At 39.4% G+C, this 25288-nt stretch overlaps 1 protein-coding gene across 1 annotated transcript in view; it reads right to left on the bottom strand.

Annotated features, from left to right (window-relative positions):
- The window catches only part of EYS (EGF-like photoreceptor maintenance factor), a 923675-nt gene that overhangs the window by 202829 nt on the left and 695558 nt on the right, over positions 1-25288 (bottom strand). The window lies entirely within an intron of this gene.

Genomic DNA, 25288 nt, shown 5'->3' with positions numbered 1-25288 from the left:
TGTTTTGTTTAGGCTTTACTACCATGAGATTGACACTCACAATTAGTCACAACTTCCCAGAAGTGAAAATGCAGTAGCAGCTGCATCACCATAGGATAAGCTAAGCCTGCTGTATGCGGCAGGCTTGGTTAGAAAAAGAAAGGGCAGAGCAGCTGGGAAAAGTGATTTAAAAAGTTAGGTGACACTTAAAAATCTGGTTATATAAAATGGTTCTAAGGCACTTGTAGTTTGTCCTAATTTTTTTGCCATAAATGAAAAACTTCTTTTTTTCCTGTATATCTGCTTCTATTCAGAATTCAGAGTGTTAGATTAAAATAATAATGAAAAAATGCTGTTGTTGTTGCCTTAGGGTGATGTTGCAGCCTCAACTAAATTAGGACTCATTAGCAAAGTTCCTGTTTTATTATTATTAGTGTTAAAAGAATCCAACTAATGCCAATATGAATTATATGCAGATCCTAGCTAAACAAAACCCAGTGAAATACAATTAACACTTACACAGGAGTTTACCATTCCAGTGCCATAAAACAATAGCCAATTGTCTAATAATCCTCTTAAATAAGACTTACCTTCATATTATAGGGGAAAAGCAGTGTTTCTGTTCAAGTCTTTATACTCATGAAGGGTCGTCAGCCATGCACATTAAGGCAGTTAGGAAACCTATACCTTCACCAATGGCCCAGCAGGCTGAAACACAACACAGTATTGTCTGGACGATAACCAAAATTCAGTTCTTGGCTTCGGGCTTTGAGTTTAACTCTCTGTTTACTGTGGCATAGAGCTGGTTAGACCTTGTTGATCTCCAGGTGACTCCCCTGTCACTAACTGCTAATGGCAGCACTTACCTGGGTGTGGAGAATCTTCCAGAGCAATAGGCGGGGAGTGCCTGCACAGCAGCAGCCAATCACCAGGCACCACGGGAACCTGAGCCAATCAGAACCGGGTATTCCCCCTCTGCTCCTATGACTGACGGGAGCTGTGGTTGCCGAGGAGAGAGTGGGTGGAGACTCCTCATGAGGCAGCTGCAGCGCTTCGGGGCTTTAATGGCCTCTGGTCCTGCCCAGCCCGCATGGCTGGGAGTGCTGCCCTGCCCAGGGCTGACCCTGCCCACCTCCTTCCGTGCTGTTTCGCCCCACCGCAACAACAACGATCACCACCACCGCTGCCGCCAAGGTGCAGGGACACTGTGTGAGGAACCTTTACCCTGATCTGCCTGGCTTCTCTCCCAGGCTGTCCCATCGCTCCCGCCGCAGGCAGGGAGGCCTGTCATTCGTTAGCATTAAATACATATCTGTGACTAAAAGTGCTTTGGTGTCTGAGTCCATTTAGTCCCCACGCTGTCAGTTCAGTCTCAGACACTTTTACATCCTGATTTAAACACTGATTTTTTTATAGTGTTCCCAATGAAAGGGTACTAGAAAGGGACTTACTGACAATTATAAAGTGATTGCTTATACTGCACTTACTGTATTAAATTTTAACAAAATTGAGCTCATTGCAAAGTATGCTTTCAACAAAGTTCATGAACAGCATGGCATCAATACAGATTTTCTGCTTTGGGGCAAAAACAGATTCACGTCCAGCTGTCTCCTAGCACACATGATACAAGCTTGACTCCAGCTTTAAAGGACTGCAGACGCATGCTGTATGTAAAGTGATCTATTGTCAAGTGAATTAATTTTATTTAAAGAACAACAATTCAGAATTTGTTTCAATATTTTCAGAATTTCAGTCTATTTTTTAAAGTTTGAATCAAACTTTTCTCCCATTGTCTTTCTGTAATTTTCTGTACACTTCTCTCACAATTGTCTTCCCTCGGACTGTTCAACAGAAGAGAGATCTCCATCACTGAAGACTCTGTTCTACATCTTAACAGTCAAAGTCTAACATCTCCTGAAGTAGTGTTCAATGTCCTACGCTGTTACAGTTCAGTTACATTTACAGTTTCTGTGTTTTCAGATTTGAAAAGAAAGTATGTATAGACAGATGGGTAAATAAATATCTTTACTCCCACTTTCTTGACTTACAATGCCCATAAAAAATAGGCTAATGATGATTTAAGACTGGACAACTTCTTATTTCCTGAATTCATTTAGTGTCTTAATCTTATCAAAAATACTTCCTCTAGTTGTCTTGTACACCTTTAGGGTGCAATACAGCTGATGAATCCTTCCTACCGGTGGCCAGCGATGACAAGCGTATCCAAGCAGGCAAGCAAGCAATCATGTGAGAGGATACTAGGACAGTTACTTCTAAAAACCCTTCAGTTTTAAGGATTTTAAAATTGTATTACTTCCTGGAGTTGCACTGCATGCACAAGTAGAGAATGAGGGAGAGAAGGAAAGAACTAACTGCTGTCCCATTTCTGATGGGCACTGATCTGTTCAGAGAAGTGGCTCTGAACAGTGCTGTATGAAGTTAAGTCAGAACCACTAAGAGTTTACAGAGGCTCCAGAACAAATAAGGCTGCGATTTTGGTGCTGCAGTGAAATAGGAAAGGCATAATCCAGGAGATCAGTCACTGACTATTCTTATTAGCAGGTAAGACAGTGACCTGACAGGCATATAATTGACTACAGCTGGCCTGGAGCTTAGTATGGTGCAAGAAGTACCTATGTAGCTATGTTGAGGTATGATGGATACACAAAACCATGATGTACATTCTTAATCAATTAAAATCTGACATTTGGCAGTGTATGAGCAGTAGGAATAAAATCTATGCAAACAATCACTCAGTGAGGAGCATATTTTTCATATACTGGAGGAGCAGAAAACATTGGAAGACTCAAGCCACTGTTGTCGTAAAAAGTGTCTCTTCTCTTGAAACCTGGCAATAAGAGCTAACATAAAATGCATTACTAATTATCATGAGAATAAAAGAAAAAAACAACCGGTGCCTACAACTAGGAAAAACAAAAAATACTGATTTTGATTTCTGGCCTAACTGTTGTCATTAGCTGACTGCCTTTCTAAGCTCATGTTCACCTGACCCAGTATGAGTTATTCATGCAGACTCTGTTTCTAGTCAGTGAGTGGAAATAGGCACATTGAGTGCCTGATTCCTCTGAACTGTTTTAGATGGGTGAGATAATGGATGCCAAAGAAATGTCTGCTTCTCTTCACTAACTGAAGGAATCTAGGACATCTAGCTCAGATACAGACATTTATATGGTAAATATAGTTACATGAGACAAACACCACTAGTAAGCAGTGAGATACCAAAATTAAGCTAGTTAACCATAAAGCAAATTGAAGGCTGCTCTAGAGCTTCAGTTAACTATTTTTTATTAGGGTGGCAGGCATACAAGCTTCTGCTTGTGTGAGTGAAGACTTACTTTTACCTTAATATCACAAATACAATCAAAAATATCAGAAGAATAGAGGGTGTTCAAGCTTGGAAACTAACTCCATGGGACTTCACTTCTTTTTTTGAAACTATGGTGAGAAATTTGACAAGACTGGTTAAAGCTCCTGACAGGTTTGAGCTAAGAGGACAGGAAAATTATCCAGTCTCTAGAGTTTACTTTCACAGAGGTACACCTTTGTAGAGAGGGCTCCATTCACGTAACTGCATACAGTTAATATTTATATAGGGTTATGCATGGAAGTTTCTTATCACAGTTTGGGTTCAGTGCTACCACAGCTAGCTTGCTACCAGTAGGTGCTAACTGACTGTGACTGCGACATAGGTATAACCTATGTATAGGAATGTATGCTTAAAGATTCACAAATAATTTGTCACATGCTTTAAAATTTTATCACATGGTTTCTGTTACTGTCTATTTGGTACATCAATACAGCTATTTACATCTTGCGTCCAAGAAGAATGCGACTAATATCAGTGTTACATTAAAAAAATTAAAATGAAAAGTTGATGCATACTAGGGAAAAGTTACCCAATCAGTTTTTAAACATGCTTTTTCAACTCTTGTTAAATATTAACTTCCTGAATCCTTCACACGCTGAAATACAAAGACTTGAAATATTCTTCTTGCTAAATGAGTCTCATTATGAATATGATTAATATAGGAAAAAAGTTGCAGTACATTGCAAGGTTAGTTTGATCAATTGGTAGAGCAAGCATGGTATCCTAGCCAATTTTATAGGCTGATGATAAAGAGAGAGACATTTTTCTTTTAAAATTACACAGTATAACCTTACTGGATATCAGCCACAAGAGATAAGTCATGTGGGCACTCACAAAATGTGTCATCTTAATTAGTAGTAAGGACACCAACACGTATCGCAGATCTTCACTATGTGTTCACTTGGTTCTAACTTAAAAGCGATGCAAGTCCAAAGTCTGTAAACACCCGTAATTTCATATATAAGCAATCTGAAAGCCAAATAGTTGTTTCTAGAAAGCTGGGAAAATGTGTTGCCTGCTTAAAAACTATTCTTCTCACATTCTGCATGTTTTTTTAGAAGATAAAGCTTCCTTCCTGTTGACAGAAAACTGGATACATAACACTGCATATCAAATAAAAGTATAATTAAAAAGACAATGCCAGGAGTGACAGCTTAGCTACTTAACCTGCTGTCAAGTTATACTTTACTATCTTCAAACTGCTGTAGTTAAAAATTTGCTGCAGAAATTGTATTATTTTACCTAGCAGTGAATAATGTTTGCAGTGTTTTAGTTCTATGCCCATCCATCTTTTTTTGCCTAGCACTCTGGTTAAAATAAAGCTCTCCTACCTAGTTTTCCAATGCAACTTTCCATTTTTACTAGTCTTTTATAAGGGCGTACTCTCTCAGGCAATGGATTTAAGTGATTTACACAGTGTTAGACCAAGGGGGAAGAAATGTCTGTGTCCCCCAGAGCAGCCACACTTTTAATCAAATATAGCTCATAAATCACATTTACAACTTTCAGAGCTCAATCAATAGGATACTTTATAGTCTGTAACAAAATTATCTGGAAAGAAGTAGAAGTACAAGAGGGATGTTACTGAGGGACCACACACATCTAGCTCTGCACCCTGTCTGCCTTTAGGGATTAAACTGCCAATTTTAACAATGAGTGATCTGTCCCAGAACTCTAATGCATTTATAAGCAATAAGCATAGTTGGCTGATAATGAAGCATTCTAGGAGGCCATAATCAATACTACCAAAGCACAGCAAGTTTCCTGTTCCACTTTACCCTAGTTTGGGGACAATTATTAATACTTTTCTCATTAAACTTTAGTTAAAGACTTTTGTTCTCATGGGCAGGAGTTTTCATGGCTTTGCTAACTCCGCGCTATTAAATTTCTCTGAAGCTCTCTCCAAGCAAATCACAGAATACCAGGGACTTGTCAGTGTTCCTTCAGTTACATGTCTTCCTTAAGTTCAATTTGCATATTTCATATAGCAAATTCTTCAACAAGTGTTTAATTTGTATACGTAATACTGAACAGTCTCCTTTATAAAACGTAGTAAAAATTATTTCATTATGTAATGCATAGAAGTTGCTATTGTACAGTACTTCATCTACGGCTGATGTACATAAGTCAACGCCAAGTTTACAAATTACTGCTAAAATACCCGCCAGACTTCAATTATGTATTAGATAACTTTCTCATAATTTCTGGAGTATGCAATAGAAAATGAGAACTTAATCATCTCTGATTAGGTACTTCTTCAAAATGTGTTGCCTACTTGTATATTCCACTAATGACACAAATGCACTGTATTTTGTGTTGAAGATTTATTTGAATTTTTTTTCCCTGCGAAAGGCATCATGAGAATTCTGATACTCTATGCTAAGAGCACAAATAACAAAAAGTATTGTCTCGACCTCTTGAAGATCTAATGACAGCAGTTTTCATGAAATTATAAATGGATGCCTGCAGCTGTTGTATCAATATTCAAATTGCACACATATTCCAATGATACCAGGGAGTGCTGGCTAAGTGACTTCTAAGTGATAGACTACTCAACAGCAAGTCTTCATTCAGATGAAAATCATCTTAACAGACTGAGTTCAGACAGCTACGCCTTTCATTCCTTTTTGAGACATCTGCAGAAAGTATTGGCAGAGATCTGGATGATTTCAGGTTTTGAAGACAGAAGACTAGAACACACTGAACACTGAAGATGTGAGAGCTGTTACCAGCTCTTACAGAATACAAAGGAGAAAAATTAGGAAATAGTACTGATACGTTAAGATTTTGCATTAAAATGTAAATTTCCATTATTACTTTCAGCAACTTAGATGGAAATTGCTTGTAAAGACAGAAGACAAGGAAAGTGCCATCATAGCTCAGAAATCTATTCTCTTGCCAAACTACAGGTGACTTTTAATGTTATGTCTATTAGGGATCATGTTGCCACTGATTTAAGACAGCTCTAGAGGCTAAAAATGGTAAACTAAAGCCCTAGATGTGACTAGGTCTTGTATTCTGGCAAGGTTTTGGTAGCAGGGGGGGCTACAGGGGTGGCTTCTGTGAGAAGCTGCTAGAAGCTTCCCCTCTGTCCGACAGAGCCAATGCCAGCCGGCTTCAAGACGGACCCGCCGCTGGCAAGGCCGAGCCCATCAGTGATGGTGGTAGTGCCTCTGTGATAATGTATTTAAGAAGAGGGGAAAGAAACCTGTGCAACACTGGCAATTGCAGCCGGAGAGAGGAGTGGGAATATGTGAGAGGAACAACTCTGCCGACACCAAGGTCAGTGAAGAAGGAGGGGGGGGGAGGTGCTCCAGGCACCAGAGCAGAGGTTCCCCTGCAGCCCCTGGTGAAGACCATGGTGAGGCAGGCTGTCCCCCTGCAGCCCATGGAGGTTAATGGTGGAGCAGATATCCACCTGCAGCCTGTGGAGGACTCCACGCCGGAGCAGGTGGATGCCCAAAGGAGGCTGTGACCCCTTGGGAAGCCTGCACTGGAGCAGGCTCCTGGCAGGACCTGTGGCCCCATGGAGAGAGGAGCCCATGCTGGAGCAGGTTTGCTGGCAGGACTTGTGACCCCGTGGGGGACTCATGCTGGAGCAGTCTGTTCCTGAAGAACTGCACCCCATGGAAGGGGCCCATGCTGGAGCATTTTGTGAAGAACTGTAACGTGTGGGAAGGACTCATGATGGAGAAGTTTGTGGAGGACTGTCTCCCATGGGAGGGACCCCATGCAGGACCAGGGGAAGGGTGTGAGGAGTCCTCCCCCTGAGGAGGAAGGAGAGGCAGAGACAATGTGTGATGAACTGACTGCAACCCCCATTCCCCGTCCCCCTGCGTCACTCAGGGGAGAGGAGGCAGAGAAAACTGGGAGTGAATTTGAGCCTGGGAAGAAGGAAGGAGTGGGGGGAAGGTGTTTTAAGATTTATTTTTATTTCTCATTACCCTACTCTGATTTGATTGGTAATAAATTAAGCTAATTTCCCCAAGTCGAGTCTGTTTTGCCTGTGACGGTAATTGGTGAGTGATCTCTCCTTGTTCTTATCTTGACCCATGAGCCTTTCATTATATTTTCTCTCCCTTGTCCAGTTGAGGAGGGGGAGTGATAGAGCGGCTTTGCTGGGCACCTGGTGTCCAGCCAGGGTCAACCCACCGCAGGTCTTTAATGGCTTTAAACACTTATCCTTTTCAATCAAAACCATCAATAATTTTACTTGAAAGGAGGGTGGGAGAAAGTTGTTTGACACAAAAAGTGAAACTGACAGCAGCCAAAAAATCTTTGACCTAATTTAATGCCAAATTGCTCTATTTCAGTTTTAATAAACACTCTAGGATGAAAGGTACCAAGGTCTCATAAACCTCCTGAGGTATCTCCAGAAGTAACACGAAAAGTATCCCTTATCCTGCAGGTTCTATGGCTTTGTGATGAAGACAAGTGAATCTGTTTGGGAAGTCTGTAAAAGGTTGTTTGTTTATTTATAGAACATCTTCCTTTTGTGACCAGAGATTCAGGTGGAATAGTAGGATACTGAGGAGGGAAGCTGAAATGATTTGAACTCTAGAAACCAACTGTTTGAATCCTGCTTGACGTCCATATTTTAGGAACTAACCAAAGCCTAAATATATACACGCCTAAAGCTAAGTCCAAGTCTTTAAAAGATATTTGACATCCCCTTTTAATTTCCCACTTGTGGTATGAGGAGAGTATGTCTGCTAAAGTTTTCTGTCATGGTGTTCTGCAGACCTGATGGATAAGTCATGGCAAATACGATCTGGTGCAGGGTGGTCAGCTTCCAGACAAACCCTCTTCTTGTAGATGGAGAATATGGCATATAACAAAATTGCCATATTTATCTATTTTCTATCATAATCAGAATCCTCTGACTTATAGCCATATATGAAAATGTTGGCAATAATGTCTTTCTGGTATTCTAAGGTCAGCAATTGGATGGACATACAGAGGCCTGTCTGCATGATCTTGTACGGAAAAATACTTACTACTTCAATTTCTATACAAAGTTGGCAGGGCATGAATCAGATCTGGTCTAAAAGGCATCATGCTGCACTAATGCACACAGATGGTAGTAATCTTCCCAAATGTGTGAATTCCCATGCTAATAAAATCACATTATTTATGATTTCTTCACACACTGCTTCAGTGATTTCTTCGAGGAAGTTAGAGCATGACCATCTGTCACTGATCATGCGGACATGCATAGAGTAGCGCAATCACACAGCATCTGGTCAAAATATAATTCAAAAGACCAAAAATGGGAGCATAATCTGGAATATGATATGATAAAAGTTATCATATCGTGAAACAGCCTTATATTCTAGCAAGGCGAGTAACACTTATACTGTGGGGTCTGGATTTTCTTCCAATTGCAAGATTCTGAAATCTATACCAAAGCAGATAAACTATGAACTTAGATTTTTCTCAGGAGAAATCACATATTGAGCTACTATAGGTTTCTTAACATGTTGAATATATACTGAGTATCTAATTTACAAGAGGATGTTTTCTCTCATATCAGCCAATCACCAAGGAAAGGTGCACCAAGATGAAGTTTTCTAATTATATGTGCAACTGATTCTATTAAAACTGAGGGAAATTGCCTTTATGCAATTACTAGACTGACAGGCATATTTTTTATCAATAACAAACAGGATTTGTTGCCAAGAATGAATTATGGATACTTGATGTACATTGATAGTAATGATATACAGAATATATATTATTCTAAAATTGGTCAGTGCAAATGAATCCTCAAGATTCTTTTTGCACATTAATATATTGAGTTTTCAAATCCAAGCAAAGTTAAGCTTTCCCATGAGGAAAGAAATTTTCTTCTGGGATAAGAAAGAAGAAAAAAAATCACTGATAATGTGCACATGCCTGTTTCAGAGAAACAAAACTAAAGGTTTGTGTTCTGTGAACACGTATGATGAACAGGATCCTTGAAAACACATGGAGTATCTGTGGTTGGTCTTAAACTACTGGGCAGTGGATTTAAAATTGCTGATCAGAAATACCTGCATCCACAATCTAAGGTTTCTATTCCCAAGCACTCGCACGAGAGTGAATTTGTCTTTGCTGACTGTCCTGTGCTCAGTTCAGGACAGTTGGTTCTGCCTATGAAAACACAGCCCCTCTGGGTGAGCTGCTGATCCTTGGCAGAAAAAAAATGTTTAGGAACTTACTTTTGTGGGACGTGATTGCTATCTGACATATTTCAGTATTTAATTTGTGAAACCTGACAGATTACAGTAGCTGCTAATTCACTGAGCCTCATGCCCTTTAAGATAATGTATTAGCTTTCAGAGGTAGCTGATCTGAATTATCAGACATCCCATGATTAGAAAGGGACGTAAATAAGGACTTTCCGGAGGCAGCCCTGGAAATCTGAAAAAACATCTACATAAAGAAGGGAAGAGTGAATTATCACTTGGCAAGCAGAACCCCATTATTATGATCCCACAAAAACTACGGAAGAATGTGCAGCAAGACTTGCAGTGAGGGAACAGAAATCCAAGGTCATACAGTGAGTCTGAGGCTAATTCAAGAATATAGTAGAGCTTGATTTTTAGTCTGTGCTACTTAATAGTAGCAGTTTCTCTACCAAGCGCTGAACTTGTCAGGCTACAATAGAAAAAAATACATCAGTAACGGGAAAATCAGTTTCTTGCAGAGCATGCATGGAGCTGCTTCTAGTGTCCTGAAGCACTCTCCCTAAGCTACTCCCAGGAATAGGCTTTTGCTCTACTAAATTACTGTAGGTTTACTTGGGGGTGGATGCAGGGATGTTCTTTTCACTTCCTTATCTGATTGTTCTTTCTTTGCTCAAATACACTGTGTTGACTGAGAAACAGTCACATTCTTTGATTTGTGACAGTCTATTTTACTTTTCTTTCAGTATATTTGGCTTTGTTATTTCTTCCCTTACACTGAGCATTGTCTGTGCAAGTACCTCTTCTACTGTTACCATGAAACAACTGAATAGTTGGCTCCAGGAAACTCATTCTGCAAAGCTACGTGACATCCTCTTTCTCCAAAACATATCTCTTTCTAGTCAAACTCTCTGGAAACTAATATCCTGTGCTCCACCTTGGTGAGAGTTTTTTTCTTTGCTACTTTTAATGCAGCTTTATAATCCACTACGTATAGCCAAAGAAAACCATTTCTGTGGTCTCACTAGAGCGATTCAGGCTGTCTCAGAATACATGTATTATTCCTCCCAAAATCCTTTCCCCCTTTCCTTTATTCTTATTGTAGATCTGATGTGACATGTGCAGAGCACCAAGCTAAGCTGGGTGGTGGATTCTGTTCTCTGCTGTATCACATATGTGATGGTCCAATGGTCACAAAAGCAATGAAAATAAGCAGCAAGCTACCGTACATTTTGAGAGAAGAGCTTATGGAACCAGCAGAAAAACCCAAGTTACAGACCATAGCTTTTGTGGTCAAAGACAAGACGAGTAAAGCACAGTAATTACTAACGTCAAATTGTAACACAAGTATTTGGATATATTTTCTGAAGTAATCTCTGGATGATAGCAGTGAAGTTATTCAGCTTTTTATTCAAATTCTCCAGTCATTTCCTAACATTGTCTCCTTAGGTGACCAATACGTTAACAAAATTTCAACACCAAATTTCCACAAATTTTCCATTTCTCCTTCACCACATTCTATTTATTTTGAACATCATGATGGCTGCTAGTTCAATTGAGCCTCATGCTGTTTATGATATTATATTAGCTTCCAAAAGCTGCTGATCTCAATGATCAGACATCTGAGGATTAGAAAAGCAAGTAAATAAGGACCTCGTAACACTATGTAGTGAAGTATGGAATGGAAAACTTACTGGTTTTATTCTACATATGCTGTTGTCCAAAAACATTAAGGGCAAAAGAAACTATTAATATTTACAAACATTATGAAGATATTTGAAAGTTAACCTTTTTTCATTTTTTGTTTTCATCATTATTCTTCTGAGTAGTTATCTAATAGTTATGCTGCCATACCTTCAGTCTACTGGTTTTCCATATTTCAGTCTACTATAGTTTTCCATTTTCTGCCAGAATAAAATATTTGAATTATAGCATAGAAAATACAAATGGAAGCAACAAAAATAAAGATTCTTTTTTTTTCCCCAAAAAAGGAAGAAACTTCATAGCTCAGTCCTTATTCAGTGATGACAATAGGGAAACATTCATGCTCTTTTTGAAAAAAAAGTCTAAGTTGGATTTGGTTGGACTAAATATGACTGGTTTTAGAATTACACCCAGATTTCTACCAAGAAATAACTGAATTCAGATTTTGTTTAGTAAGTATTATCTCATTTTCAAAGTTATTATCATCATAATTAATAAATAACCACAAAGCAGACTAAATATGTGCGGACAGCACATAAAAGCAATGGGAAAACAGAAGGAGTATTTTATGTAGAAGTATTTTTTCCACTAAGCAAACTCTTAGTAGTAAAGAACCTCACTTTAACTTCTTGTCTCACCCACATTCTCTATTAAATGGGATGTGATACACAACAGTTCTACCGACCTGACCTTCCCACCACAGAGGCCACCACAACCACCTTTAACCACAGCCACCACAAATGCCTTTACCACCGAATGCATCTCCTGCTGACTCGTGTGAACTGAGCACATTAGCTCAAACAAACGCTGGTCCCGGTGAGCAAGCTGAGCAACTGCTACATAGAATCACGGAATCATAGAATCGCTGAGGTTGGAAAGGACCTCTGAGATCATCGAGTCCAACCTGTTAACATAACTGCCTGGTGGCTCAGACTGCCTCACAGGGCAATGCTGTAGCTGATACCCAACACACTCGCACATGCCTTGCTGTATCTGTAAAGTTAACTTTAGATTAAACCGCTTTGGACTGGAAATCAGAAATGTTTTCCACATAACTGGACTACAAAAAGAGTAATGCAAGTTTGTAACAGTGGGCAGGCACCAGGCAGAAGACATCACCTTCCATCTGAGCAAGGACTGAAAACCCCCAGGCCAGGTCTCCCTTCTTTCTGCCAGGCTATCATGCATGTAAGAGTGACAAAGAAATTGTCAAATACAAGGAGATGTTAAAAATATCCCTATCTTTATACTGTGGCTCATAAAAAAGGAGGTGCAGAGTCAGCCTTTTTCTGTTCTGTTCACACTGCCCTGGGGGGGGGGGGTTGGCAAGTCACGAAGGACTGTAACAGCTACAACAACAAAAGGGAGAATAAACAAATGAAAAAAGGCAACAAGAAAAAAACCCCAAACTATTATGAAGTTGAAATACAGTGTTTCTATATGCTTTTTGTGGATTATACACATATACACAATAGCATATAACCAGTTTATTACTATTTGAGGGAGCAAAGCTGGAAAAGAAATAAGGACGTAATATCAATAGCACGTGGTCTGTAACATAATGTTAAGAAAGAAAAGAAGAAACAGTGTTGATCAGGTTTAGTAAGAAGCATTTCTGTTATCAGCAAAGACACTACTTTTAATGACATTTCACTGTATTTCCATAGATGCCTTCAGCATTTTTCTCCCTCACCTTTTTTTTTTTTGTAGGCTGACATTGTCTGATTATATCTTCTCTTAAAGACTCATGAATCAAATGTTAAGGGGGAAGACACTTTTTGTTAGGAGAGTACCTTTTAAAGCAGAGAATGAAAATAGCCATGTTATGAGCAAAAAATCATAGCATAGATAAATGAAGATATATTGCCAGAACCTATAAGAATCCTAATGTCATGCACAATGACTAAGTCTTATTGATTATTATGAGTAAGCTTCACCACTACTCATAGAGTTAGAGTCCTATATACTTTTGGCAGGTTGTTTATGTGAAAAATAAGATACAGCAATATGCTAGTATAGTAATAACCTACTGCTTCTGAAACTGTAACAACTCAGCAGGATTTCAGTGTGCCGCTACTGGAGCCAGAAGAAAGAATGAAGAACGTCTCTGTTCTGGAAATGCAGAAAACATATGATGTATTTTCAGAGGTAACAGAAAATGCAGAGAAATGCAGGGGTTGGTAGGGTTCCTACTGAAACCTCATTTTAACAACAACAAAGCAGTAAACTACCTCTGCACTGAGATAAGATGATAACACCAGAAGCTGAAAGAGTTTGTGGCAAAGGGCAAGTATAAAACATTAGTTTCCTTCCTCAGATAGTTCTGAGTTTTTATTAGCATTCTCTGTGTCCAAGATTTTTTTCTTTATTCTCGTAAGATACCTTCGGCTGGATTAAGTATAATGCTGATGAATGTTTTTCTTTATAACTCCTCATTTCATTTTTATTTTGCTTTTCTAGATTAGTATTTCAAGAATATTTTCAGTGTTGAGCTGCCCTATCACAGAAATCTGCCCCCTCAGAAATCTGTCCTGCCTGCTGTTAAGTGACACAGTAGTAGTTCCTTTATCCTGTTCTCCCCTCCTTTCCTTAAATGTCATCAACTTTTTAGCATATCTTAAAGGGACCAAAGGATTAATCACCTTGCTAATGTACCTAAATCCCCGTGAAACTAACTCTTTGTTGTTTTATAAACAAAATTAAAGAAAAAAGCGGTGACCTTTGCATCAAACATATTTTGAGCCAATATATCGGATCACAATGTTCAGTTTTGGCAAAATTTATTTTTACTGTTCCTTTTAAATCTTTTGCCTCCCCACCATCTCTGGGTAAATTTCAGACCGTCAAGCATCAGCATCTGGATTATTCATGGAAATGTTCACGCTTTAAATCTGGGCTGACATTCTTCCCTTTATTCTCAACTGCACCCAGTCCCGTCTCCAGAAATGTCAAGAAATGGGAGACTGATTTTGATCATCTAGAACTGAATTTCATCTTATCATTTCCTCACCTGAGTCTGTCTGGATTCATCTTGAAAGGAAGAGATTTATGCTGGATTTCAAAGAGCAATGAATGAAATGTGCCTTCTTACTCGATTTTTTTAATGCATGGAAATCCTTGGTCTTCCGCACCTTTTCTATGCATTAATATTTTTATGAGTGATTTAAAATGCTTCTATATCAAGAGCAGAATTAACATAATAGGAGTTCCTATACAACTCCTATATAAGAATCTCCAGGAACAGAGAGGGTTACATGCTGATTCTCCGATGCTTTTAACGACATTTAATGAAGTACACACGTATTTAGTAGGAGTACTCCCATCTTGTGGGGGTTTTTGCTATTAAAATAACAACTCCATAATTTAAACCTCAGACGAACCTGCAGTGATAAACCTTTTTTGTTTTGCAACTGTGCTGCAAAAAAAACCCCAGTAGCATACTCCCTGTTATATGAGAAAATGTATGTGACGAGAAAGGTGTCCAACAGGGACTAGGCTGCTGCTGTTAAACTCTAAAAGAAACTTTAAATTCTGTACTTTGCCGCATCATACATATTTTACTCATATAAATTTTTGTTTGATTTATGCTCTTTATTTTGCTGAAGTTCACCAGTTGCTGAAACAGATTGTTTATAAGAATAAAAAGAAACAGTCACTACAGCTATGATTATTTCCCTAGGATAGTTATTAAGAATAATGCCACGTGTTGGAAAACATTTTTGGAAGTCAGATGAATCTATATTTTCCCACTATGATTGGTAGAAGCTAATAGGATGCTTGCCTTTATTTTCTTGGTTTTACTTCCCATATTTGCATATTTTCCATTGTATTCAATATGCAAGAGATTTTTATTATTTATTTATAATACAGTGGGTTTATTTGTCTTTTATAGGGCTAAAGAATTCATTAAGGAAAATTCTTGATACAGGGCAATACAATTCACATAGGAAAATTGTTTTCATTTATGCAATTTCCTGTCTTAAGTATGAATCTAACAGAAAGTAGGGATCCGACAGTAATTTGAATTTTTGTTTGGGCAATGCCTCAACTCTTTGCTCTGTTTGATGATGTATTCAGTATTTTCACTAATTCCACTGAAACACAGAGGGACTCTATGTGCTTTCGAGCTTTCGAACCTGCCATACATTCTGCACAGAACTGATCTACACACATGTAGAATGCAAGTGTATAAGTATACTGTGTTACTAGGAAGTTCACCTTTCAAATCCTGAATTTCCTGGGTAGCTAAATAGCTAAAATGTTTTTGCTATATAATTGCTTTCATATTTTATCACCAAAAATTGTTATTACAAAAATGTAAAGGAACTACAATGGTGGGAAGAAAAACTGGCTTTTTTATATTACATAAGAGAAGCTGACTTCTTTTCCTCAAAGGGAGGTCTGCTGTCTTGAGGAGCCTCAAAACAGTGATTTCCAAACATTTATATCGTAAATTTTCCTCCCCTTTAAACAACAATAGGTTCAGATTTTATGTAAACACAAGCACCCGTGTTCCATGAAGATGCATGAAAAGGAACATGTCAGGCACTCTTAATTAGAAATAATGGGGGGTTTCATGCTTAAGTCAGAGTTTTATGCTTAGGCCAGGAAACAGCAAAGCCATTTCCTCTGTAACCACATCATGTAAGTAGCCAGCGTCCTCCCAAATTGACCACTCGCTTTGGGAGGTGACGTGTAAGGATCTGCCAGGCGGCATGGCCCTGAGCAGGATGCTTTAGTGAGGTCCCTAGAAAATTCTGATGTTCAGTTCACACTCTCAGCTAGCTGAAGCTCCTGGAAGTGGTCTGGGAACGGACCAGCAGCTGCACACCTTTCTATCCAGGAATGAAACCCCCCCTCTGTTTTTAATCACAGCATCCTTGAAATCAAAATGTCAAGGTAGCACAATATACCATTATCCTAACTTGGTAAAACAAGTGATTTCAGTGGTAAAAGGCTTAATGAACTACTGTTTACTCTGTTATTATTTTAAAAGCTGTTATTATTATAAAAGCAAACCCAGTCTTCTATGTCTCTTTCTTACAGGATATGTAAGAAAGCTCAAAGACATTATTTAATACCTCACCTGCTTGGTATTAGGTAAAAATTGTAGGTAATACCTACATGGTATTTCCTGTGGAAGAATGCAAATGAGTCAAGGTCAGAAAATAAGCATTGCCATAGTGCCTGGGGAGACACATAACATTTCTGCAGATGACAATTATCTGCAAATTAGCACCCACAGAACAAATGGCAGCAATTCAGGTGTTACTGAAAGCAGGTGTTTCCAGAAAATGCCATAAATGGAGAAGTAAAGGAAGAAAAAAAAGCAAGTATTTTTCACCTATGCAACGATGGTTATCTTTGAATGATAAATGACTTGAAGGATCTGGGAGATTAGCAGCTGAATAGTTTACAAGCTTTAGAAACAACCAATTTTTATACCGACATTTTCAAGAGGAAAATGAAGGGAAGAAAGCTTGTTCCCCACAAATTCTAAACCATTATTTCATTTTCTGTTATCTGTTCTTGTCCAAAACAGTGTTTGTTATCAAATTGTTTCAATTCTCCTAAAGATTATTATGACAGGAAAACTTTCATCCACATTAAAGAAATGGTGATTCAGATGACTAATGCTAGAAATGCCAAAATTTCACAGGTCTGATATACATGAGAAGACAAAGAAGTTTTTACTGCTTTTATCAATTGTTTTTCCCAGAAATAAAAGCATAACTTCTTGAAAGGTGCTTATCTATGCAAGTCTTTATAACAAAATGCTACAACTATCTCATTTTTAATAACATCCAGATGAAAAATAATAATCTGTAAACAATATTTAAAAATGATACTTAATTATTCTAAATGGCTTATGACTGGATGTGAATGGATGGGAATACAAAACGGAGAATATATTAGCAAATTGACAACTATTTAAAACGTTTCCATCACTATTAACTGTTTTCACCGTATTTTTCAAAGCCACTAATGCCCAACAGGCTCTATAATGTTCTTTCCCAGAACAGACTTGTGAAATATATATCAACTCCCTGTTCAGTAAGAGAACCCTATAGCTCTGTAGTATACACTATAGCAGTAGACCCTATAGCTGTTCTGAAGCTCATGGTTTGGGGGTATGTGGCAGTTGCAATGATAAATAGCTTTACAGAGATGGGAACACCAGCTGTTAGCGTTGGTTGGTGCTTTGAAGAGCTCCTTCCTTATCTCAATAAGCTCTTTCTTTCTCATTATCTTCCCTCCAGGTATAACTAAGGTGTATCTTAAGCTCTTATTTAATCATGTTTTTAATCTAGCCTTAATAATCATAGAAAACTGCCACATTCCTTTACAATTTCATGAAGTCCTCTAAAAGGGTTTGAGATGTGGGTTGTTTTTAACTGATAAGCTACACAAATGACTAAACTAGGAACAGAATGGGTGGATCCTAATTCAGGATCTGATGTAGCAGAATACCTGCATTCTTAACATGAAGCACATGAATCACACTGATTTCTTACACTCTTACAGTTAAATACATGTAAAGCTTACACACTCCACTGGATCTGGGACATAATTTCTAAATTAGATGAAAATGTAATATTAAGTTGTATTAAAGCTCAGTTACACTGACACTTGCTTTTGAGGTGGTAAAATTCTACAACACTGTTCAGGAGGGCAGAAGAAGGATTAGTCGAAAATTGCTTCACCACTTCCTTGTGTACCCAGCTGCTCTTCCCTCAAAATCCTGTTTTCCTTCAATTTCAAAAACACTTCAGCAAATTAACCCACATTAAAATAAAAACCTGATATGTAGTAACTGATCAAACAAGATGGCATCAGATTGGAGATATTTTAGACATCTTCAAAAATGTCTCCATAATTTTGTGAACTAAGAAGGAAAAAAAAATAGGGACCATATGCTAAGTCCAGGTGACTGTGCAGCTAATGTGGTTACTCACAGACGCAGGGTATTACAAAGTGTTACCAAGTTACACTTCACAAGGTTTGCCTAGCCTCATATCAAAGTGCAAGATTATACCCATGAGTTAAAGTGCAGAGAACGTTTACGTTAATTTAGCTAATTCCTTTTTGCATTGCTCACCAAAATAGTACTTCTGTTGAATTCTGTTGTATCAGACTGTATGGGAATGGCTAGCTATTTTCTACACACAACTTTAAAATTGCTATAATGGCAACTAGTGTATCAAAGCCAATATACATGTTATTTAACTTCTAGCTAAGTCCTTGTTTGTTCTTAACAAGTATATTGTGTTCTTAATTTTTGAAGTCATCCTCTAAAAAAACATTCTAACTCTGAAGGGAAAACTTACTACTCTTTTTCAAATCTAACCCAAAAGCTAGAGAGTTCATGTAAAAGTTTTACATACACAAATAAATGCATTTTGTGGGAAATCAATAGGTATCTCATAGGTTTAGACATTGGCTGTGGTTTATGACATCAAATTAATTATTGAAGTTTATACATAACTCTAAACACATTATTTTTTTCTGCTCACAGATAAATTATTTCGAGGGAGGACAAAATGGGTGACAGAACACCTGAATTCTGGAAAAACAGAGGACATGGGGTAACAGTATCCTGTTTTTCTTTCTGGGTACCTCAAACTGAGACTTGAACGTGCAGATGAATGCATGGTTGCCCTTTCTCACCCATACTTCTTTATATGATTCCCCCTTCCTCATCCTTCTTTTTGATGGAAATTGTCACAGACTTGTTATAAATCATACATACACAGTATAAACATTATTAAGGACATAAACAGATCTATGACCTACTGGAGATATGAGATTGTATGCTTCTAAATGTGGCTGAAATCACAGAAATTGGACTAATTACATTTATTTTCAAAACCAAATAAATAAAGACAAAAAACACTGTCAGAGATGAATGTTACTAGCCAATGATGAAAGTTAGAAATGTTTAAGTTAGGAACAATGTCTAGAAAAGCTGCTAGTAAAAGAAACCTCTAATATTTGGGGTGATATTATCAAGTATTGCTCAACAAATCAGGAATTCAGCAAGTATATCCCAGGGAGCAAATGTACCAAAGTCTCCAGGTGGGACTGTTGCAAGATAAATGCCTGTAACAGCCTCCCATTTTACTCTGGGTTTTGCAGCTTTGTCAAAGGACCTTGACCTTTAAGTAATGTACAGAATATACACAGGCAACATATCAAATTAAACAGATTTCCTGTTTTTAACACATGACATTTAAATATTCTTTTCACTGAACAATTTATAAAACTTTTACAGAATTTTGGAGACTTTAAAAATGTTAATCTTATAATTAACAGTCAGGGACATACTTTCTTTGCACATGCAAGACAGTGATATTCCAAACCTATCGCTATGAACTTTACAGTAATAGACAACCATCTGCCTTCATGCTAAAGCAGAAGTATTATGTTTTTTTCCACTTGTGTGTAGGGGTTTCACAATGAAGCAGATACAACAGCTTAGCTAATAAAGAATTGTTTCATGGAGGAAAGAACGATACATTTCATATTAAAGGAAAAAAGCTTATTTACCCAGAAAGGAAAAAGAAAAAAAGGTAGCTCAGAGTACACTATTTACCCTTCCCTCTATTCCCTATCTATACAATCCTTCCTTTCTACTGTATGACCTAGCACTCACTGCCCAGTAATAAAGACTAAATTTACATTGGCAGCAAATTTTCTGTGTTGCATTTAAAGTCAGAGCTTTTAAAATAAAGCTTGTAGCAACTTCTCATTTCCAGATTATTGTGGTAATTTGTAATAGGAAAAAAAAGGAAAATACTGAAAGCAGTATTAAAGGGAACCGAGGCCTCAGATGGTTGCACATATATGCTTTAGACTAAATCGTCACTTTGTATACTTTGGCATATATTCAGTGCTGATACCTTCAATTTGACCAGCAAATATACTGGTTCATATCCATAATTTTCTATTTCCTTAGAAAAATGGAGACAGATTTCCACTTTTCAAAATTGTCATTTAAGGACATTTCAGATTTCAGAGGTATCTGATACTTTAGAGTAAATACACTACGTATTTAAATAAACTGGTTTGGCCTTCTGTATCCATAATGACACTTAGGACTTGAACATATTTCTCGTAAGGGCAGAACAAGCTGCTGGAGTTTATTAGATAAGGAGAAATTGAATAGGAAAACGCAACATTGCGTATAATAAAATGCTATCAAGTTGAACCACATAACTGAGATAATGACATTCCCTTGCTTTCATTCTAGGAGATGGTCATATATGCTGTCAGAAATATACAGTTGTTAGTAAGAAACTATGTGCTGTATCTTAACCTAGACACGAAATAAGCAAATGCACACATTCTAACGAAGCCAAGATGCCTACACAGGGTTTGTATATAAGCCCCTGTGACACGCCATGTTGAGTGTTACTATGTCAGTTGAGTGTACGATATATTTTCTTGCTGAAATTTAGTTAGGTACAAGGTAGATCACTAAGATAATCGATTAAGAAGTGCATTTGCTGAAATGGACAGGTGTACGTTACAGCATGATAAAAACAGATCACAGCTATCTTTAAGGAGTCAAGAGACAATTTCCTTGACTGGAACAAAGTTTCTGGATTGCATACAATAATTTACTTTCTCCCTTGCAAGTTCTATAGTAAATAATTATAAAATTATTACAGATGCCCTTATCTATCCGCTACCCTGAACTTTAGAAGGGCGGACTTTGGGCTGTTCAGGAGTCCAGTTAACAGAGTCCCTTGGGAGGCAGTCCTGAAGGGCAAAGGAGTCCAGGAAGGCTGGATGTTATTCAAGGAGGAAATCTCAAAGGCGCAGGAGCAGGCCGTCCCCATGTGCCGCAAGTCAAGCAGGCGGGGGAGAAGACCGGCCTGGCTGAACAGGGAGCTTTGGCTGGAACTCAGGAAAAAAAGGAGAGCCTACCGCCTTTGGAAGAGGGGGCAGGTGACTCAGGGGGATTACAAGGATGTTGTGAGGATATGCAGGGAGAAGATCAGAAAGGTGAAGGCGCAGCTGGAACTTAAACTGGCCACCGCCGTTGAAGACAACAAAAAAAGTTTTTATAAATATGTCAGTGACAAAAGGAGGGCCAGGGAGAATCTCCCTCCGTTCTTGGATGCAGAAGGTAACCTTGACACGAAGGATGAGGAGAAGGCTGAGGTACTTAATGCCTTCTTTGCCTCAGTCTTTAATAGTCAAGCTAGTCATCCTCAGGGTTTTCAGGCCCCTGAGCTGGGAGATGGAGATAGGATGCAGAGTGAAGTCCCAGTTGTCGAAGAGGTGGCAGTCACTGACCTGCTCCTCCACCTGGATGCACACAAGTCCATGGGGCCAGATGGGATCCACCTGAGGATACTGAGGGAGCTGGCAGAGGAGCTTGCCAAGCCACTCTCCATTATTTATCAGCAGTCCTGGTCAACCGGGGAGGTCCCAGCTGACTGGAAGTTAGCAAATGTGACGCCCATCTACAAGAAGGGTTGGAAGGAGGATCCAGGGAACTACAGGCTTGTCAGCTTGACCTCGGTGCCAGGAAAGGTCATGGAGCAGATCATCTTGAGTGCCATTGTGCAGGAAGTGTGGGACAACTGAGGGATCGGGCCCAGCCAGCATGGGTTTATGAAAGGGAGATCCTGTTTCACTAACCTGGTCTCCTTCTATGACAAGGTGACCCGCTTAGTGGATGTGGGGAAGGCTGTGGATGTTGTCTACTTGGACTTTAGTAAGGCCTTTGACACTGTCTCCCACAGCATTCTCCTGGAGGAGCTGGCTGCTCACGGCTTGGAAAAGCGCACTCTGCGCTGGGTTAAAATCTGGCTGGACGGCCGAGCCCAGAGAGTGGTGGTGAATGGAGTCAAATCCAGCTGGCGGCCGGTCACGAGTGGTGTTCCCCAGGGCTCAGTGTTGGGGCCTGTCCTGTTCAACATCTTCATTGATGATCTGGAGGAGGGGATTGAGTGCACCCTCAATAAGTTTGCAGATGACACCAAGCTGGGTGGAAGTGTTGATCTGCTGGAGGGTAGGAAGGCCCTACAGAGGGACCTGGACAGGCTGGATCGATGGGCCGGGGCCAACTGTATGAGATTCAACAAGGCTCAGTGCTGTGTCCTGCACTTGGGTCACAACAACCCCATGCAACACTACAGGCTTGGGGAGGAGTGGCTGGAGAGCTGCCTGGCAGAAAAGGACCTGGGGGTGTTGGTTGACAGTTGGCTGAACATGAGCCAGCAGTGTGCTCAGGTGGCCAAGAGGGCCAATGGCATCCTGGCTTGTATCAGGAATAGTGTGGCCAGCAAGACCAGGGAGGTGATAGTGCCCCTGTACTCAGCACTGGTGAGGCCGCACCTCGAGTACTGTGTTCAGTTTTGGGCCCCTCACTACAAGAAGGACATTGAGGTGCTGGAGAGTGTCCAGAGAAGGGCAATGAAGTTGGTGAAGGGTCTGGAGCACAAGTCTTATGAGGAGCAGCTGAGGGAACTGGGGTTGTTTACCCTGGAGAAGAGGAGGCTGAGGGGAGACCTTATTGCTCTCTACAGCTACCTGAAAGGAGGTTGTAGCGAGGTGGGGGTCAGTCTCTTCTCCCTAGTAACGAGTGATAGGACGAGAGGAAATGGCCTCAAGCTGCGCCAGGGGAGGTTTAGGTTAGACATTAGGAAAAACTTTTTCACCGAGAGGGTGGTCAAGCATTGGAACAGGCTGCCCAGGGAAGTGGTTGAGTCTCCATCCCTGGAGGTATTTAAAGAACGGATAGATGTGGTGCTCGAGGACATGGTATAGTGATGAACTTGGCAGTGTTAGGTTAACGGTTGGACTCGATGATCTTAAGGGTCTTTTCCAACCTTGACGATTCTATGATTCTATGATTCTATCTCCTGTAATTATAAGTTCTATCCAGAATTCTTGAAGAACTGGTCCCTGAATATCAATCGTTTATAATGATAGTTCAGTTGGGCAATTTCTGGTCTCATTACACTAAATTATCAATATCTTGCTGAAGCTTTAGGATTAAATAAAATCACATTATGCTTCAGTTACTTTTCAGCTGCTAAATACAGGATACATTGGATCTGCTCCTGATGTATATAAACACGCAATGTGACAGCCATGCCCTAGGTTGTCTCTGCCCCAGTGCTCTGCCGCTGAACCTGTCACATACCACAGCCCTGGCTGACCTGGGAGCGCTAAGCACGAAGTGGGAAGCTGTTCCCTGTATTGATGGTGGGGTTGTAGAGCAGAGCTCTGTGAGAAGAGGAACGCTTTCATTCATCGTCTCCACACAAAGGGAAAAAAGAAGAGAAATGTTCTTCTGCCAGTGCCAGAACTATTAAAAAACATCCTATGCAGAAAAATGTATCATTGTTAAAATCTCATCATTAAGCACACCTGCAAGCTTCAGCAAAGCAAATGGCATCTCTTCCAATTTTAGAAAAAAAGAAAAGGTATCTCATGGAAACTAGACACTCAACCATTAAAAGGATGATATGATTATACAGCTGAGGGTATATCCTCAAAAGGAGCTACTTGTTTCAGGGTTTTTCTAAAGCTTGCATTCTGATTTTATTGAATGGAATAGTTACCAGTGTGTCTAACGTAGGACGCTTCAGTCCTAATCATCAGAGATTTGGTTACAACTGTGACATTGTAATAGTCATAGAATCATAGAAACATAGAATAGTTTGGGTTGGAAGGGATCTTTAAAAGTCATCTAGTCCAACCCCCCTGCAATGAGCAGGGACATCTTCAACTAGATCCGGTTGCTCAGAGCCCGACTGGGCCTGTCTGTTTCTTCCAGTGTCACTGCCCACAACTGGAAGGAGCGAGGAAAAAGTCACCCATGCTCCAGATTCCCTTACCAGCCGTCCCAAGGCCCTGAAGTCTCTTTTGATAGCCCTTGGACTACGCATTGTGGCTTCATCGCTGCATGGAAGAGCATTTCCTTTGCTTTTAATTTCCTCTTCGGGTAGTCATAATTCAGTCATATTTTCACATGATTTTTGAAACAAAGTCACAGAAAGAGAGGGAAGGGGACCCCTTCCTTTACACAGGTAAGATATATATGTGAAATTCCCTTGGAAATGTAGTTGGAAGACAGTCAACTCATCCCATTGTATGGGGGCCTGTACTGGTTAAGCTTCAAAGGAGAAAATGGTTTAGGATGATGCAGTTTTGAATGAGCAGCTCAAAAAAAGCTGTTTCAGTCGGTGGTCTGGAAGGTACTTCTATCAAAGTCTGTGGCTCAGGGAGGTAAGGACTCAGCCCAAATAATATGATTCAAACATAGATTATACCAGTTTTCATTAAAAACACCAAACTCTAGAAGACTCCTGAAGACTGAGAGATCAACTGCAAGGTAAGACTAGGTCAGAAGAGGGCAGCAATCAGACTCTGGTAGAAGGCACCAGTCCAGGAGTCCAGACAAGGTGTCACCCAACAGAGTGGTTGTGCATATACGCTGATAAGGCCTACTACCACAGGATGTCTATCAAACTCCTTCTTAAATGTAACATTGCTTACTCCTGGCATAACACTGGAAAAAGCCAAAACCTTCTCCAATCCAAAATACTGCAGATGATGCTGATACAAAGGATGCCAACTGCATTCTTTGGAACACAGAATGGAATTCTGGCACATAAAATATATGTAAATAAATAAAACACTTCATTGAAATACTGAAAATACTTCATTGAAACACACATTGAATGGGAACTAAATCTGTTATCTTTGAAGGGAACCCGCTATTTTAGTTCCACTATTTTATGGTGCAGTTTGCACAGCTGCCATTTATTGAAAGCAAGTGCAAATAGTATGCCCAGATACCAAATGCACAGAAGATATGCACATAATTCAATTTTAACACTGACAATTTGAAAATATATGATTTAATTTATTATAAACTTGGGAAAGGCTGAAAGGTAAAATATTCTTTGATAGCTAAGCAACACGCAACGATTTTTTTTTTTGAGCTCAGAGTCATTGATTGCTTTCACATATAGTGAGGGTAATGGCCTACTTTCAGACAGTAATGGAAGGTGATATTAGCTCAGAT

This window comes from Nipponia nippon, unplaced genomic scaffold (genome assembly GCF_047370975.1).
Source record: "Nipponia nippon isolate SJK-2023a ecotype South Korea unplaced genomic scaffold, ASM4737097v1 scaffold_4, whole genome shotgun sequence".
NCBI classification, from domain to species: domain Eukaryota; kingdom Metazoa; phylum Chordata; class Aves; order Pelecaniformes; family Threskiornithidae; genus Nipponia; species Nipponia nippon.
Note: the sequence above shows the minus strand (reverse complement) of the source record. Positions and strands in the feature narration are given on the sequence as shown.